This window comes from Ochotona curzoniae, unplaced genomic scaffold (assembly GCF_017591425.1).
Source record: "Ochotona curzoniae isolate NIBS_2020 unplaced genomic scaffold, NIBS_Ocur_1.0 contig_64, whole genome shotgun sequence".
Classification (NCBI taxonomy): Eukaryota; Metazoa; Chordata; class Mammalia; order Lagomorpha; family Ochotonidae; genus Ochotona; species Ochotona curzoniae.
In genome coordinates this window covers 45,330,148-45,340,913 of record NW_024466502.1, presented here as the reverse complement: position 1 = coordinate 45,340,913, position 10,766 = coordinate 45,330,148, and the positions used below count along the sequence as shown (strand labels likewise).

The following is a 10,766-nucleotide window of genomic DNA, read 5'->3' as shown; positions in this document are numbered from 1 at the left end:
TCACTCTCCAAATGCCCTCAATGGCTAGGACAGGACAGGGCAAAAGCTGAGAGCTAGGAAATTTGTCTAGGTCTCCCATGTGGATGGCAGGGACCGGAGTGCTTGAACCATCACTGGTGCTACATAGGGTAGGGATTAGGAGGAAGATAGAGTCAGGAGCTGGAGTACGTGCTCTGATTTGGAGCTTGGGGGGTCTTAAATGGCATCTTGACCACTAGACTAACTGACTGCCGCAACCATTGTTTTCAATCACACAAGTATGGCAGTAACTGGAAAGTTAGAAAATTCACATGTTATAAAAGTTCAGTTGTTACACTTTAGATTCCTAGTTTCCTCAACAGACATTCCAGATGCTTTAAAGATGTTAAAGATAAATCTGGTAATTGAATAAAAGAACATGCTGGGGTCTGTGCAGTAGGTGTAGATTGCATGAAGGTGTGAAGAGAAAAGCTCCCTGCTTGGCAGGGCCAGGGGGAGCTTCCAGCTGTTTGGCAGGGCCCGGCAGATTTCCTCTGACCACCTTGATGCAGTCTCACGCCCTTTTGCATGGACACTCAACCACCCCACTAAGAATTCTGTAATCTATTGAGGCATTGTTATTTGCCCCTGTGAGGTGGCTTTTGTAACTGATGTGAGTTTGGCAGTTGCTGTCACTGATAATGTTTTGGTGAGTGGGCCTTTGACAATTTACACACAGGAGCACAATGAAGCCTGTGCCATTTCTGGACACCTTATTGGGTACTTAACCATTGCCTCAGAATCTGGCCCAGACACGTAGCTCACCTTCTGGGAAGGGGCTTGATATATATCCTAAATATTAATGCAAGTGATGGGAGTTAGAGCTGAAACTGCTATGGCAATAAATACAGTTATTGTTATCTCAAAACCTAGCCTGTCTTTGCAATTCTTTGGAGCATAGAAAATGTAACTGTTTTAGCCACTTTTATAATTTTTAGCTAGAGGAATTAAGGATGCTTTTATTATTATGCTTTTAATTATTATTTCATTGTTTATGGGGTCGTAGAGCCCATAGTTGTGGGGGGAATTTAACATTTGAAATTTTTGTCTTGGATTTTTATGTTTTTTCCTTGTAACGTATTTTTTCCCATTAAATAATGGGTAAATTGTAGAAATAGAAACGTGGTAGGAATGCATTACTGATTAGCAGGTAATCACATGTGCCTTGGCCTTGGAGTCCTGGTTGTCGCTCCACGGCTACTACTGAAGAATGAATAATGGCTTGCTTTGAAGAATATGAATACAGTATTTTGTAGAATTATCTTTAGGGGCACCTGCTTAGCCCTGAAGTACAGACAGAATGACCAAATGTCTGTGCATGCCCCTTAGTCTTGAAGTAAAAACAGAACAATTAGTTGTTTGTGCCGAAGTTTGTGAGGAGTCTGAGTAAATCAAAAAGGACAGCTCGAGCTGTTGCAAGAGGGTACCAAGTGACAGTGTCCATGTATTTCTTTATCTCCGACTCCACGCACTCTTCCCAAGCTCCGAACTCTGCTGGAGCTGGACTCCGGCAAGAACACATAGATTTTTTTTTTTTTTTTAATTTAAAAATACCTATACTAAGGCAAAGACGTGATTGATTTGATTCTTTAAAAATGCAATATTTCCAGTTAATGTGAGACAATTTGATGGATTTACAGATTCCAAGAGAAGGAATTGTAGTGTGCAAAATTATCAATGTCTTGTTCTTTACTAATTAATAAGAAAGACAATTGAAACATAGAAAAAAGGATATGAACTGATGTGGAAATGCAAATGAGTGATACATACAGGAAGAGAAGGCTCAAGTTTGTTAGTAATCAACATGCAAATTAAGCAATAAAATGACACTTTGCATTTAAATTTCTGGCCAAAACTAAGAACAAAGGTGGGTGAAGAAATTTCAGTAAGAGACCCATATTTATTCTTAGAGTTAGAAGAATCTTTCTGGAACCCATGACAGAGATCAACCCAACATTCACACACAGACCTAATTTGCTCAGTACTGCAGAGGGATATTGTTGTAGAAATCTCCATCCTTTCTTTCTCTCTCTCTCTTTGGCGGTTTATTTATTTATTTTGAAAAGCAGAGTTGCAGAGAATGAGTGAACAAGAGACAAAAAATGTCCTTCCATCTGCTGGTTTATTTCCCAAATGATCAATATAGCCAGAATGGAAGTCAAGCCAAAGCCGGGAGTCAGGAGATTCATTCAATCGCTTATGTGGATGCAAGGGGCCTAAACACCTGGGCCACTGAAAGGTATTTGGACTGGAAGTTGGACAGCTGGGACTTGAACCAGCACCCATATGGGATGCAGATGTTGTAGGAGATAGCCTTACAAACTATGCCATAACCCTGGATTCTCCTTCCTTCTCTTCTGTTCCATCACCTTTTTCTCTCCACTGGATCACTCTCAGCAGTGTGCGAGGTGGTGTTCCGACCCTGAGATAATCGTTCATCTCCTGACACCCCCCTCCTACTGTCAGTGCACTCCTTTGCTACCGTTTTCAGTGAAACTCTTTGGCAGTGTTGTCTCTACTCACTATCTCTAATTCCCTCTCTTTCTCTTATCTCTCCAACCTGTTCCAATCAGTCTTTCACTACAGTTGCTTCACCAGAGCAGTTATTTCACAGGTTATTACAGATACATAAATTGACAAATCTGAAGGCTCATTCTTGGTTCTTGCTTTACATCCTCTTTTAGCAACATTTGAAAACATTCACTTCTTGGAAGCAGTCCTTTTTGGTGGCTTCCAATAAGCCAATTTCTTGGTTCCTCTACTCAACACCCCTCCTTGAATGGATGATTAGACATTATATACTTAATGGGCATAAAAGTTAACTCCACCTAAACTTGATCCTTGCGGTTTTCCTTTTAATCAGGTGCCACACGTGATATCATTCTTTTTTTTAAAGATTTATTTTTATTATTTTTTTTATTGGAAAGGCAGATATACAGAGAGGAGAGACAGAGAGGAAGATCTGCCGTCCCTCTGATGATTCTCTCCCCAAGTGAGCGCAAACGGTCGATGCTATGCCGATCTGAAGCCAGGAGCCTCTTCCGGGTCTCCCACGCGGGTGCAGGGTCCCAAAGCTTTGGGCCGTCCTCGACTGCTTTCCTGGGCCACAGGCAGGGAGCTGGAAGGGAAGCGGGGCTGCCGGGCTAGAACCGGCGCCCATATGGGATCCCGGGCGTGCAAGGCGAGGACCTTAACCACTGCACCACCGCGCCAGGACCACATGATATCATTCTTGAGTTTGCCTTCACTGTACATCACTCATCTAATCTGTCAGCAAAGCCAAGTGATAACACCTTTCAAATGACAAGCACATACAAACCACATCTCCATCTCATAATATTCCTGAAGAAAGATCCAGGAAAACTACAGAATAGAGACAATTTTATCTGGAGAAGAGAGACAGAAGGAAGGGGACTGGTTATTTAACGAATGAAAAAAAATGTCTTCAATCAAGACAGTAGCTGGGGGCCTGGCGCAATAGCGTAATGGTTAAAATCCTCACCTTGAACGCACTGGAATCCTATATGGGCGCCATTTCTAAACCTGGCAGCTCCACTTCCCATCTAGCTCCCTGCTCATGGCCTGGGAAAGCAGTCAAGAGAAGCCCAAAACCTTGGGACCCTGCAGCTGCATGGGAGACCCAGAGGAGCTCCTGGCTCCTGGCTTTGGATCAGCGTAGCACCAGCTGTTGGGCTCATTTGTGGAGTGAATCATCAGATGGAAGGTCTTCCTCTATGTCTCTCCTCCTCTCTGTACATCTGACTTTCCAATAAAATAAATAAATCTTTTTTTCCATCTATTTATTTATTAATAATCTTACTTAGTTGATCAGGGTACAAAGCGTCAAGGGCTACGGGGTGAAAGTGGGTAATAAATAAATCTTAAAAAAAAAAGATAGTAGCTGGTAATTAAATTTAAGAAAGTGTTTGCCTTCTGTCTGGACCAATTAGAAAATGGGCAGCCTCCTTCAAAGTGACACATGAGTGGAGTTGCACTCAGATTTTGTGTTCTTTTCTACCCTTTCTGTATCCTTCTGTATTCTCTTGGCTGGGTGCCATCACATGGCACTGAGAAGTTTGAGCACACCTAGAAAAATCGCCAGTAGAGAACATATACTGTAAGTAAATTTTCTTTATACCATTTGTCTTTTAGGAATACAGTTCCTAAAGTGGGGAGACCCTAGCTTTAAGGGTATTCATGTGTCCAACACGTGGTATAGTGATGGAAGGAAGGAAATGAGTACCCTTCTCAACCCTGCAGTTATATAAGGATGTCAGCTACTGTATTCTCATGTTTCTTACCATGTCTCCCTTAAACTCTTTCATTCAGTGCCCCACCACACAAATAAAGTCTCATAATTTGTGAATCTTTCTAATTTGCTTATAGGGCTGAGCAGGTAAATTTCAACTGAGAAAGACAGGTCAATGTTTAATAATGGTTGTAGACCAAATGGGCAATGAGCCTCCTCTCAACCAAATCTGCAGGAACAGGTTTCCTCGAGTATTTTAGAATATTAATCAGTGCCTGATCTTAGAACCAAAGTTCTTGATGATATAAACCTGAATGTTGAGTTTCATGTTTGTTCTTTACCAACTTAATGATCTTGGTAAATTGTTTAACCACTGGAACCTCACTTTCTTCATCAGGAGGGTTACATAATAAGACATTGAAATGCATATCCCTGGGCCTGATGCATAGCAAACAGTCAAACCTCACATGCTCCCACTGACGTCATAATTGTTACTAAACCCACTCTGCCCACAGTAGATGTTGCCCATTCATCATGCTATGTGTTGAGCCTTAGTCTCAAGGCATTTTTCTCAAGGATTTCAAGTGTCCACTGCTAATTGAGTGGCCTTGTCACATGGCCATGCTTCCGGTGAATTATCTGCACTTGGGCAATGTAAGACATTCTGTAGTATGCAGAGTGGTATGGTGTGGGTCACACCAGGAAGGAACAGGTTAGAAATTCACCCAGGCAAAAGGGGGTGTGCGACAATAAGTGGAAGGAGACAGTCTCCTCTGAATTAGTCCTCTGAATCAGGGGTGTGAAGCTATGACCAGGGGCCAAATGAGAGGAGATGAAGAATCTGAGAATGAAAAGGATTTCAAAATTTCCTGTGCCCAAGAGGAGCCTGAATACCCAGAGTGGAATTGAGGTGCAGAAAGAAAAAGAGGAAGGGGAAGGAGGTAAAATCCAGATAAAGAAACCTGGGATGGTAACCCAAGATCTGGTGTCTCAAAAGTGAATCCTCTTAACAGCTTCCCAGATGTGACCTGACCTGGGGACAGATGTTAGTCCTTGGATTTGACTTTGCGCAGCCTTCTGAAGACAGTTACTCTGCATTGTAAGGCAGGGCTGAATTTGCTTTAATGAACTTTCTCAGAAGACTGTTCATTGACGACAAGTGTCACCTTATCTGCCTAGGTCCTCAGTTTCCAAGAGCAACCAAATACTTGGTGAAGCACTTCCAACCATGAATTTTTGTGAGAGGGAAATGTATGTTTTGGCATTTGGAGATAGATTGCAAGAGGCTTTCCAATAGACAGATTCATTATTTATAATCTGGGAAGAAGTGCAACATTAGTCCAGGGATCTTAAATTTTAAAATTTTAAGGACTGGAGCTGACATTGTGGCACAGTGTGTCAAGCTGCCTCTTGTGATGTCAGTATCTCATATGAGTGCCAGTTTGAGTTCCGGCTGCTCTGTTTCCATTCCAGCTTGCTGGCCTGGAAGAGCAGTGGAAGGTTTAAGTACATGGGCCCCTGTTAACCACACAGAATATCAGGGTGGAATTCTAGGCTCCTGACTTCCATCTGACCCAGCTCTGGCTGTTGTGGCCATTTGGCCAGTGAACAAGAAGACAGAAGATTCTCTCTGTTAGTGTGTCTTTCTCTTTAAAATTCTGCCTTTAAAAAAAATTCAAAAACTGTATTATTTCAAAAATTTAAAGATTTTGAATATTCCAGTTTGTTTTAAATTCTGAGGGAGCATGTGATTGCTTTGGAAGACTCCATGCTTTGGAAATAAAGTCGCTGTCATTAACAATGGTTTAAAAGAGCTCCTGAAATGTTTATTTGGCAAAGAAACTATTACATAATATTATTTCTTTGGAAGAAAGATCATAAAGTCATGAACCATTGACTTTCAAAAAGCATTGTGATGACAGTCTGCTCCTGTTCAGAGGACAGACCGTCCTAGAGGCAGCTATGCCACATAAGGAAGAAACTTTCAGACTGTCTGTCTTCGTCTCTCTGCAGGAAACCCCTTCCCTTACAACCTGGTATCTTTCCATATGAGCCATTTTGTCCAGCAAAATGTAAAGCACCACACACACACACACACACACACACACACACACACCACACGCACACATTTCATGGAAAAATAGAATTAGAAATAAGAATAGAATTGATGCATTTTTTTGTAATAAGTGAAAAATGCATATTATGAAGAAACTGTGCATGGGTTTAGAACTTTTTGCAACACAGTTTTCATTCTATTTCTCCATGAACTCTCTTCACAGATTTCTTTTACTTATTTGAAAGAAATAGCTACAGAGAGAAAGGAGGAGGCAGAGATAGAGATCCTCGTGGTGCTGTTTCACTGCTCAAGTGGCCATGAACAGCTAGGGATAGGTTAGCTTAGTTCTAGGAGCTTGGAACTCCATGTGAGTGGCAGGGACCCAAGCTGTTGGGCCATCCTTCACTATTTTCCCAGGTGCATTAGCAGGGATCTGGATTGGTACTAGAGCATCTGGGATTCAAACTAGTGCTCATCTGGGATGCTGGCATCACAATAGGTGTCTTAGCTGGCTGTGCCACAACACCAGTCCCTTCATGACCCTTTGAAATATCCTCAAATGTTATAAAAAGACTGTGCATGGATTTCTTAATCTATTTTCACAAAAATACACTCATTTTAAAATTTAATGTCTATGAACTTTTAAGGAAGAGTAGAAACATGGAGGATATTTGGGGACTTAATTCATACAGGAGGGCTAAGTCCTGTGATATGCGGTCTGTGACCTGGAGAAGCAGGAAAGCTGGTGAGTTAATTCAGGCCCAGGATGAAGACTTTAGAAATGGGGTGGCCCTTGGTGTAAGTCTCAGGGTCTGAGGGTCTTAGGATCAGGAACCTTAATGTCTGAGGGTGAGAGAAAATGATGTTTGAGCTTAGGAGGAAAGGGCAAATTTACCCTTTCTCTGTCTTCATGTCTGATGCAGGCCTTTGATGATTTAGATTTGGTGCCTGGCCAAACCAGTGAGGATGGTCTATTTAATTTAATCTTGTAATGCAAATGTTCTTCTCTTCTGGGAACACCTTCATAGATACATCCAGAGATAATGTCCTACCAGCTACCTGGGCATTACTTAGCCTAGTCAGGTTGACATATAAAATTAACTTTCTTTCATGGCTCTTGGCAGTGTGCACAACAAGCAATTTTCATGTGTTTTTGACTTGTTTTGCTTTGCCTTTTTCTGTCCTGCTCTGCATTGCAGGGCACTGACCTTGAAGGCTGCGTTTCCCATGCTTTCTTATCATCTGGCTTTTGATTGAGTGGCCAATAGGAGACAATCATAGAGGACTGGAGAATGAAGGGGAGGGAAACATAAGATTATTTGCCCCTTTCCTCTGTGTCCTGACAGTGCCCCCCAGCAGTGGCTGCATTTATCCAGCACCAATGGACCAACCTGAAGAGGCTCAGATGCCAGTGGCTCTAAGCACTAGAAACATTGGCTCCTTCCTTCATTCCTGCGAGCTTGGATGGTGGCAGCTTCCTGTTGCTGCTAATTGCTGCTTGCTTCACCATTTCCTGGTTATATTCCCAGTCTGTGCTAACTAGTTTGATGCATTAACTTTGTTGTATTTTTAATTCTGTTTCCTGGTTGGATTCTGACATAATGATGTGTTTAAATTTTTTTTTTCCTATTTCACCAACAAAGATTAAATGACCAAATGGGGCTGCTTAGGAGGGTCAGAAGTGACATGTACATGGATATGTCAGATATGAGGAGAGGGGCAGGTGTTTAGTGCAGTGTTAAGAGGCTTCTTGGGATGCCTCCACCTGTATCAGGGCACCTGGGTCTGAGTCCTGGCTCCTGTCTCAAATTCAGCTTCCTGTTAATGTGGCTAGTGGATGATAGTTCAAGTACTTGGATACCCAAGTGGGAGTCCCAGTTGAATTCTTGGCACTTTGCTTTGGCCTGGTCCAATCTTGGCTGTTGCAGATATTTAGGGAGTGGGTTGATAAAGAAGGGCTCTCTCATATCTGTTTCTCTGATTTTCAAAATGAATAAATATACATATATATATTTAAAAATATGTGAGAGGAGATTATTGTATATAATATAAGAACAAAAGTAGGGGAATATGTGGCATATCAGGTAGAGCTGCCACCTGCAATGCCCATAACCTTTATGAGCTCCGCAGAAAGACCCCCAACCAGTGCAGCTTTGATCCACATTTCTGATAATGGCCTGGGAAAAGCAGTGGAAATTGGTTCAAGTGCTTGGACCTTTCCACCCATATTAAAGATGTGGAAGAATGTCCAGTTTCCTGGCTTCACCCCCAGCCATTGTGGCCATTTGGGGACTAAACCAATGAATGAAAGATCTCTGTCTCTTCTGTAACTCAGATTTTCAAATAAATGGAAATAGAAATATTTTTTGAAAAAGAATAAGGTAAAACGGGAAAGGCAGTTTCTTTTGTAGTTTCAGCACCCACTCCCTTTTGATTTCTACCCTTTGTCATCACCTCTTTTTCCTGTTGGATATCTGGGCTGTTCCAACTCTACTCATTTCTCTTGCTGTTGTCTCCATCTCTTCCAGCCTGACTTAGCCTGTGTGTTTCTCTGTTGTCATCCTGGGGCCCTGGAATGCAGCTGTGTTGCTGATGGTAGGAGAAGATCACTAGAATACAGGATTTCTATGCAGTTTCCAGATGAGAACAATACTTAATGGACATTATAGGATAGTGTGCCAGAGAATGGAGCACTGTCCTGATCTAATGAGCTTTATGGTGGAGTTGAAGATAACTTTGGAAGTTGCTTTAAAGAATACACAAGAGATGTGTGCACTCCTCCCTGGATCTATTCAAGTCTTACTGAAGAGTTAGGGACTCTTGGTTGGGATACAGTTGTGTTTCTGGAGTCTTGCTTCAGTACCATCAAGTGAAAAGCGGAAGGTCCCTCTGGCAGAGAGCTTGTTATTACTCTCAAGTTCAAGGTTAGCTACCCTACAGAATCGTTAGACTGTTTTGTGGATTTCTCTGTTCCATTTCTTGACTGTTGGGCACCACAAAGATGTTTGAACAGTACTCAGTTTTTGACAGTGTTAGAGTCACTGAAGGCATTCTTGGATGTTGTGGATGAAGCTAAAAAGAAAGTCTGACTACTTGGGCCAGAACACATTGTATAAAATGTGCTAGAACACAGAATTGCAGTGGTGAATAGTGCTTCCATAAATACAGAGATAGACCTCAAGCATTCTATTACGATTACTGATTGTTGCTTTCTTTGTTCTAACCGTGTACTAAAACCTTTGGAAATTAAGTTGAACAGGAACTTATGTTTGTGGGATCCAACAGTCTGCTAAAAAATTTGGAAGATGGACCTGGTGTGGTAGCCTAGTGCTAAATTCTTACCTTGCATGTGCTGGGATCCCATTTGGCGCTAGTTCAAGTACTGGCTGCTTCACTTCCCATCCAGCTCCCTGCCTGTGGCCTGGGAAAGCAGCTAAAGATGCTCCAAAGCCTTGGGACCCTGTGCTTACATGGGAGATCTAGATGAGGCTCCTGGCTCCTGGCTTCAGATTGGCTCAACTCCAGCTGTTGCAGCCCCTTGGATGCAAGATCTTCCTGTCTGTTTCTCCTCCTCTCTGTAAATCTTAAAAAAATTGGAAGATGTTTCAGAAACTCCTGTTATCCTAGAGGAAAAAAAGTCTGATTTTACTATGGACTGTGAGATTTGTCTTGCCTATCAGCTTAATGTCATTCCTGACCACATGTGTGATAATGTCTAGTGTGGACAACCTTTCCACCAAATATGTTTGTATGAGTAGTTGATTACTTATCAGTGGTTTTAACATCATGTTGGCAAATGTCCTTATTGTATTCAGGCTATTACCTTGAAAACTCTGAAATGAAAATATTGTTATTTTGTGAAGAGCTGGAAAGGGTATAAAAATTATCCCAAAGACTTGATTTTATATCTTCAGAGGAAATATGAAGCAAGGAGTACTAAATCAAGAGAAGAATTATAAAGCCATACTAATTCCCATTCCCTTTTGTCTCTTCACTAATAGTAAGACGGGAAATTGTAGGCCACAGGTTTGTAGAACTTTATATGATTGTGACCCTACCCATTCAAAATGTGGAAGCAAATATATACTAGGTTAGAGATCTTGACTTGCTGAATGTATCTGGGCTGGTACAATACTGACGGAGTTCATAAAACGAATTAGGGAATTGTCAGTAGCTAGTGGAGAGGTGAAAAAGGCAAGAAAATGTAGGAAATGACTTATTTCTTGCAAATGTTTTTGAGACTCGTGTCTCAAGTTATTGTCTTCTCCTTATGGTTTTCTATGGAAAAATACTTATGCAGTTGGATATTGGAACTGAGTTAGTTGAGTATTTATTGTATGCAATCTAGGAGGTTGGTAAATAAAAAGGTTACACACAGCAAAAAAAGATTAATTGGCATAAACACAGGAGCCTCGCAGGCTTGCAACCTCGCACATTATGGGT

General features: G+C 41.6%; 1 pseudogene; it reads left to right on the top strand.

Annotated features, from left to right (window-relative positions):
* The first annotated feature begins 5,099 nt into the window (after nucleotides 1-5,099).
* Nucleotides 5,100-10,081, top strand: LOC121163541 (annotated as a pseudogene).
* The last annotated feature ends 685 nt before the right edge of the window (nucleotides 10,082-10,766 follow it).